Below are 9406 nucleotides of genomic sequence, written 5' to 3' on the forward strand. Positions count from 1 at the left end.
AAAAAAGTTTCGTATCGATTAGTGCAAGGAAATGTTGAAAAAAAGTTCGCGGTGCTTCAAAAGACGCTTATAAGATCGTCACAGGTGACGAATCATGGATGTATGCGTATGAGCCCGAAACAAAACAACAATCGAACGTATGGGTCTTCGAAGATGAGCCAAATCCAACGAAAGTTGTTCGTGGGAGAAGTACTTGGAAGCAAATGGTCGCCTGTTTCTCTGGCAACACTGGTCATGTGGCGACTTCAATTCTACTAATTTTTTTTTGTTTTAATTTTTTATTAATTCTTTTAAAAATTGCTTTTACATCTTACTGTTTTTTTGAAATCAAAATTTTTTACAAATGATTTACATACTTCTATACTCCAAACATGCAAGATATTATAGTAATCATCATATATTCCTATTGGTGAAAAAAAATAAGCGATGTTTAAATGCAAATCAAATCGTAAGTTATACCCTCAATCTCTGCAATATTTTTTATGTATGTAGGGCCAAATCTTTTCACAAAACATACTTAAAAAAAATTGAGAACATTTTGTTTTCCGACGCAAAGAAATTCTTCAAATGCCTCTTTTCTAAGCTGCTATCATAACAACAGATCACTTCTGAATATTTCATCTTTCACACAATTTAAATTTCTAATCTACTTGCCTAAGCAAAGGCTTCACAACTGCTTAGAAGGGTTAAAGTCTTTTACACTGACATATTTGCATATTTATCAATACATATCACCAAAGGCAATACATAAATATTCTCATGAAATTGCATGGTAGTCTTATTCATTTCTAAAGAGACTCCCTTGAAGTATAGTCAAATTATGCAAATTCACGCGCCACTATAGCAATGCATCAATGTCAACTTCATAATCAATTCAAGAAACTTGTGCGATTCCCATATCAAGCAAAACTAGGATGAGCAGAATAAGTGCTTTGTCTGATGAAAAAACAAGCAAAAGGAAGATAACATTTATTGATTTATTGGATTCAGCGATCGTTGGATTAATCGTTTATTTGCTCCTTTGCTAAACACCAAAATTTCTCTACACAATAAAAAATCTTCTGGCAACTCATTTGCATATGATCTCCTATACACTTATGTGTGCGTGTGTTTCTGTGTGATTCTCTGGCAACACTGACAAATCAAATTCGTTACGCCTCGGCAATTTGCACGTTTTATTGCATATTTTATTTTGTGTACTCGTATCCTTTTCAGAATCAATTGATTTCCAATATTTTATTCTTTCCTACTGGACGGGAACACATGTGTGATTGTATATTTGCATGTGGATTGGCAGATCCTTTGTCAATAATTGCAATATTACCTGACATTTGCGCAAAACTTCCCTTTGTCATTTTGAGATTACCTAAATTATATCCTTTGGTTAGAAGTCAAGAGAGGGGTTAATTGCGTTTATTCATACTTCTGTACCATACATTTTTTTATTGTTTGCTTCAAGTCCTTGTTTGTTTTGCAAATTTTTACTTTGTCTGCAAATGTTTAAACGTCAATTTATTTTAACTCCTTTTTATTTTATTTTTTTTTACTAATTGAAAGGCATCACCGTCATTGCTATTTGCCCTTTTTCAATATATCAATGATTGGCAATAATCGAAAGGATAAGTGCAAATTTGTATTGTCTGACAAAAATTTTATTATTTACTTTATAATCACGTAAGCGATATTATTTTGAGGCTTTGTTAAAAATTTTCAAAACTGAATTGAACTAAAGAGGATTGGATTACAAGTTGATGGACAAAAAATATTAATTATGGTAATTGAACTTGAATAGTTTAAGGATGATGAAAGATAATCAAATATTTGTATATTATTCTATACTTTTGGTGCAAATTTATTTATGATGATAGTAACTAATAAAAAAATGGATGTGTTTACATTTAATAAATAAAACGCACTGAAAATTCAGAAAAAGCACTTAAACCCTTATATTTAGTATCTATTTTTAGTTAACATAATAATTTAATTTTAATAATTTAAAAAATCTCAATTATTAATATACTTTTAAGATTCCGTAGTAAAATGACGTTGAGCAGCACCATCACCTCCATAAGACAGGGTTGCACCTTGCCATATGATTCATTTAATCTAATGTTGACGAAAATAATCCAATCAGCAGATTTGAACCATACTGGTACAATAATTTACAAAAGAGTGGGGCTTTTTGCGTAAGCCAATGATATTGATATTGTTGGCCTGAATACCGATGCTGGTAACCGAATTTCAATATGCTAACTAAATGTGTTGTACTTGGCCATGCCACCTGATACGAGACTTCGGTGGTGTGAACATTTCAATAAAAAATGTCAAAAACTAAGTCTTAAGTGCATAAGATCAACCATGGTCACAGTGCTTCGCTTTCTTGGGAACTGGTACCCTGTTCATTTCTAGAAATCTTAAGTTGAACTCAATTAAGTGGCTACATGGACGAAATTCTGTTATGTCAATCGAAAACAAGCTAATGATATACAAGTAGGTATTACGCCCATTTTGGACCTATGGATCTCAACTCTGGGATTGCACACCTAAGTTAAATAGGCAGATAATGCAACGATATTAAAACAACATCCTAAGAACAATCACCAATGCTCCATGGTATGTCCGTAACAACAACCTTCATCGAGACCTGGATGTTCCGACAGTTGCGACAGTGCTTCAGACTGAAGCACATAAAAAAAGACTTGAAGCTCACTGCAACACAAAACCTTTATCACTCCTTGAAACTGAAGATCAATTTTGAAAAACTTTCTCTCAGTAAAGTTCATCTTACTGAATAGGGTTAAAAAGTATGATTTTTTTGAGTTGGTCCCTGTAAACATGCGTGCTTTAATTTACAGTATAAAACATTAAATGACGATCGAATAAATTTCAAGATTTTTGGGGTCATCTATTTTATATTGCGTTAAACATTTATTTATTAGATGTAACGCTCTAAAGTATAATAATTAAAAATTGCTGACATAAAACACTAGGTAACAAATCGGAATCGTATCGCGCTGAGGAACACATGACATTAATTTTTTAATAATTTCGGTCATTTAAAAAAATATTTTATCTTACTTAACTATTGCGATATACAATATTAACGAGTTATATTCATTCGTAGAACTGTTGTATTTATTTTAGGGTGGGGCCCTGAGGTCTTCAATCCCTTTATCCCTCTTATTACAAGTAATTAAGTGTACAGCAATAAAGTTTTACAAATATTTTTTTCAACCAACGCCACTATATTCGATTACTATTCAGTTTTGTAGGAGTACGTCAAAGATATTTGTTTTTTAAGATATTTTTTTTTTATAATATATTTTTGGTTATATTTTTTTGATTATTGACTTAAGTGTTTAGAAAATAATTCTACTAGCAACGATTATATTTTGCCTTATAGAAAGACGGACTTTTCTAAATTAATCCGCTTTTATATGAAAATAAGGTTTACGAGTAAATGATCTACAAGTATAAGATCTCATTCACAGTATTATAAATATATATATTGAAAAACCAAAAAAACCTACTATAGTTTACATTAACATAGTATTTTTTTACTATAGTAGTAAAAAAACACCATGTATTACTGATTTTATTCAAATTTAGGTTCTATTTAACATCAATTTATATATCTATTAATTGTCTTATTCCATGATATGGTGCAAAAAACCATTCAAATACCTTTCTCTAATTGTACTACGATGAATAATGGACAACTTGATGGTATTTATTTTATTGTGTAGACAAGCAAACAGAAAACATGATAAAATACGTTTAAGTGCAAGTGATATTAAAATATTAATTAATATTTGGCCATATACAGGCAGTTGCGTGGAGCTCTACAGTTTTATTTCAAAAATTGAGTTCCCCACAGACCTCCGTATCTTCAATGTAAAAGTATCCGGATTTTGTTGTTTGTTAACTACTCTTTAAGTAATAAAAGTCTATAAAAGTCTAATATGTTGGTACACCCTTTCTTGATATATGGTACAAATTTGAGCGCCATCTGACAATTAGTTTGTTTACAGCAACTGTTAATGTGAACTACCTCAAGTGCATTTTGCGATTTTTACTATGGAAAATTCTTGTTGCACACGATTTTTTGACCAAACACGGCACCACTGTCATCGGTCAGACACCATATTCGCAAGATCTGGCGCCTTGCGACTTTTTCCTGTTCCCGAAACTCAAATTGCCACTTCATGGTAAGCGTTTTGAATCGATTGAATCGGCAAAAGAGAATTCGTTGAAGGAACAAAAAGCCATACCTTCACGGGCCTACGAAAAGTGTATGGAAGATTGGGTTAAGCGTTGGCATATGTGTATCGCTTCAAAAGTAAGCATATTTTGAAGGAGATAAAATAAATTTGAAATAAAATTTAAATTTGTGTGTTTTATTTACAAAATCCGAGTACTTTTTGAGCAGAAGGTACGCTGTAAGTAGTTAGTTAAATTTAATAAGATTCACTTTTAGAAAAATATATTTATGAAACTAAAGTATTATAATTTCATACTTATTTAATAAATAATAATCGGTAATTACTTTATTTTGTCCTAACAATATACGCAATATTTCGCAAGTAATTTTTTCATTTTGATAATGAGCGAAATCGACAGTTTTCAGTCATAATTTTATCATAATTTTCATAATATCTTGGAAAATATCTTTAAAATTTAACTTTATACTTTAGTACAGCATAAAATATATTAATTAAATATAATATACAATAATATACTTAATGCATATAATTATATATACGTGTAAGTGAAAATGCCAGCATCGCATGATTAAAATTTTTAAAGCAAATTTTAAAAGCCATTAGCGTCAACATAAACACCAGAAGCTGTTTTTTTACGATTATGCAGAACAATTTTATAAAAATATGTTCAAAACACTCCCAACTCCGAGTATAAGAAAAAAAATAAAAAATATAAAATAAATTGTTAAGTCATTTCGTAATTTAATTAATTTAAGGCTTCTAATATGTGCCATCAAGCGCAGTTATGTGGCCAATAAATTAACATCGTTTGCAGTGACTAAAACAATTTGGACCAGGAGCCACAACAAAATACGGATTGGAGCTGCAACTGTAGAGTTCCGTGCATTGAAAAAAAATCATATACGAAAAAAGGAAGTAAAATGTTGCCAAACATCGTCAAAAAATATAGAATACCGCATAACAAGCGTCAAACGAGGAGTAAGACAAATCGCCCGGAGGTTGGTCCGGAGTCCAAAATTATAAATATGGCCAAAATAACCATAACAAAATTCAGTTAATAAAATTAGGGGTAGTAAATAAAAGTAATTAATCATTCGCCTTAATAAGACTTGGCTGAGTGAATTTTGCCAGTTCACTGATGAAATATTTGCCAAATGAGCGAACGACGGGTGAACGACAAGAGGCGGCAGCGCAAAATACAGATAACGTTTTGTATTGGCCAAGTTGGTACGGTGTGAAAAATTATGCCCAGTGTAAGGTTTTGGGGACGACGTCACTGGAAATGAATCTGCTAAATATGCATAAATTGTTATAGTTTTAGCATTTTTCGTTGCAAATTGTTTAAATAAATTCCTCTGCTTAAAAATACAAATAAAAATTTTGTGCAATTATGTTTCTTCTTCAGAGGTTCGCTGTTCGTCTTGTTATCTTTAATGCAAAGGTTCTGCATTTTAAATGCCAATTTCCAGTGTGTCTGACAAAATTCATATACGAAATTTATTATGTTTCACAGTGGAAGTGATAAAGATTATTTGCTCAACAGCATTGAAGAGAAAAAAAATCGAATAAAGGAAGTAATCAACTTTTTTACTCCGGTGGTCTTCATGCAACGATAGGCGTTGACGCAGAAAGCCGCGAATTGCCAACATCAGCAACATCGCGCCAATGACTAATTTTTAATACCGAAAGAAAAAGTTAACATAAAAACAGAGCCAACATAAAAACCAACCGAAACAATTTTGATTTATGACCAAATAATTATTTTTACCATATTTTTTAAAAATGTTGCTTTTTTCGTCTTGTCTGCACTGCATTTAAGCTAAATTCTTTACCATGGTCGAAACGACGATCTGCCTGCGATACATAGTATCTTGATTATTCCTGCCCCATCGTTGTCGATGAATGTTGCAGCGAGAATGTTTATGCAACCAGAGCGGTAATTATGTGAGTGTGCATATGCATTTTTATTTTGCATAATAACACAAAATTATTTGCAGTTGGTTTTTTTCATTTTAATTAAAATAAATGAAGCCATCACTGTTTTTATTAGCTAATAACAGCTAAGAAAACAATTAGACTGTAGAATTGAAGCGAGACAACTTAGAAACATGTCAGTAATTTTAACATATAACAAAAAGAATGGACGGCGAATCATGGTTATTATCCATTGGAATGTCAGACATCTTCTTTGAAAATTGAATCATTATTTATGAATGAATCTATTTAAAAATTTACAATAAAAAATAAAGGTAAATTAAGTACAAAGCTCTTACACTCACTAATCTTTCAACACAATTGTATTTTTCATCACATTCATACTACACTTTACGTGCATTCTTTAACAATGAATCTAAGATTAATATTATTGATAAGAAGCTTCACCACTCATATTAGAGACTGATAGCAATAATATCAGGACTATAAACGGCATGCGTTTTTGAAGTACTTTGGTACAGTGGTTTGTTACTCTCCTTTGAAAAATTTTTTTTGCAAATTAATGTCTTTATGACTTACTTTTTAAGCAAGAATAATTAATTAATAATTAAAAATAATGTAGAAAAAATAATTTAATATAAATTTATGACTAACATACTTCCTGCAAAAGTCTTACATTCATTTTTATATTTCTAGGAAGAATTATGGTTCAATTATAGTCAAAAGATAGAAGTGTCGCTTCAAAATCGATTTATTGCCTAAAATAGTATCTCGAATTTATTGAAACCTTTTCATTATTTTGTACAGAATTTCATTTTAATTAATTAAATAATTTTTTTTCCAGTTTTTTAGTTTTTTTTTTATATTTTTGAAAAAAAGTTACTATTTAAAAAATATATCTGTCATTTCTCTGCTAGAAGAAAACCACATTTTAAACTTTAATTTTCTTGAAGCTATTCCCTTTTCAATATCACTTAAAATTTAAACTATCTCCGATCGTTTAAAATATCTACATCTATAATACATACTAACAACGGGTTTAGATCGTTAACTTGTTTTCAATTTTTAAAGAACACTAGATTTAACTATAAGACTATGACGTTAAGTAGAATTACTTCAGATGCAAATACATTAACGTAAAAAAAATTAAAGAAAAAAGTGCTCTAGCATCAAGAGAATAAAACTTTGTCACAGCCCGATTACAACAATAAAAAAATTTGCATAAATTTCAATTTGAATCGGTTCTGTATTTAACGTTTTTACGGATACAACATCCAGCGTTTATTATCTACTGACATATCTAAAAAGAATGCTTCATAGGAAGGCTCTACTCTACCAGTGATTGATAAAAATGAAGTCTTTTTTAGACCAAAGATACAAACTGGCATCGAAATGTCATTTGACCTAGTGGAACTCTACTGTATATATATTATACTATATTAAACATGAATCAGCAAAAATGTCTGGAAACAATAACATACAATAATATTTTAATTAATGGCAAGCAACTATCAAAAGCATAATATTATCTTGTCTTCTCGTGTGCCATGATTATCACAAAATGGATACAGTATCATCATTTACATTCCAACGTGCCAATTGAACGAATTTTAAATTAAAGATTATGTTAGGTCTACAATACCAGAAATTTATAAAGTTAGCCTAATGATTTCCTCCTTGAATAGCGTAATAGATCATGGTGTATAATAATGGCCATTAATGCAAAGAAAAAAACTTAAATAAAGTTTTTTCTTTCAACAAACAAATTTGCTTAGCGTCTTGGGACCAACATCAGTATTGACAACTACAAATTCGAAATTGTAGAGACTCAACAAAGGATCATTATTATCCTCAGATGTAACTTCGGACTAAGCAGGCAATTGAGAAATAAAGCGCTCTATCGACAAACAGAATTCACGCTCTATAAGTCTTTTATCATACCTGTTCTACTGTTACGTGCGGAAGCTTAGACAATTACCAACAGAGATGAGAAAAAGTACTTCCAGTATTTTAGAAAAAAAATTTGTGGGAAAATCTATGGTTCCGTACGCGTTGGCAATGAATTTCAAGTTAGATGAAACGATGAGCTGTATAATCGCAGAAAAATTCAACGGCTTCGTTGGTTTGGTTATGCGGTGCGAATGGCAGAAAATGCACCGGCTTCTAACATAGTAGAGAATATCTGCATCTTTGGATGGAAAGACCAGATGATCAACGCTATGGATACACTCAGTATTACCAGCTAGCGACTGCAAGCCACTAATCAGGCTGGCTGGCAGAGGCTACTACGCGGCCAAAGACGACTCATGTCTACAATGGCCAACTAATAAGGTAAGTAAATGGCCAATAAATATAATCAGTCTACTAATTGGACTGATTGAGCCATTACCAGTTGGCGACAGCAAGTTATTGATCGGATTGACATTGCGGAGACTACTGAACGCGATCAATAATGACTCACGTCTGCAATGGTCAACTAAGTAAGTAAGTAAGCAATGGTCATATAACTAAGTAATGGTAACATATATTTTAGAGTAACTGCGTTGTTGTAAAAAATAAAATATCATATGTGCTGCTCAGATATTCCACTCCGCGCAGCTTATAATATAAAACCGATGTTATGAAATATGTAGTTATATTTATAAACCCCAACCAAAAATCTTCCAAACTATTTTATCCTTTATCCTTTTTTTTATACTTTCCACCTGATTACTTTAATAAGAGCTGAACCAGATACGACTTTAAAGTGTGATGGCTGAGGTGATCTCAACTCATTCCTAATAGGTGGTTTTAGAGGGTTCAATTCTCAAAAATTACTGAAATTAACTCTCTCTCCACTAATTTTATTAATTAATTTTATTATTTTTAAAATTATTACTAATTTTATTATTATTAAGATTTAAGGAAATTTAATAAGGCTTATTAAATTTCTTGATAGAAATTCTAATTTTTTACCATTGAATTGTAAATTTTTTTAAGTTCACTGTTAAAAAATTACTGACAAAAAATGAAATGCATTTCTTTTAAATAATAGTTTTCAAAGGTAAATAATTAAAATGGAGTACGTCTGGTGGTTACGTCAACCAATAAATAGTTTTACCATTACCAATAGGAAACATTTTTATTTTATTTTATTTTAACATTTTATGGCTTTCACCAATCAAGAATAAAAAATTAATTTGTTGCAATATTCGTAATTTGTTCTATTGTGGCATTAGTAAAATTGCAAAATCCTTCAATGCGATTCC

The sequence above is a fragment of the Teleopsis dalmanni genome, chromosome 1, assembly GCF_002237135.1.
Source record: "Teleopsis dalmanni isolate 2A chromosome 1, ASM223713v2, whole genome shotgun sequence".
Lineage (NCBI taxonomy): Eukaryota > Metazoa > Arthropoda > Insecta > Diptera > Diopsidae > Teleopsis > Teleopsis dalmanni.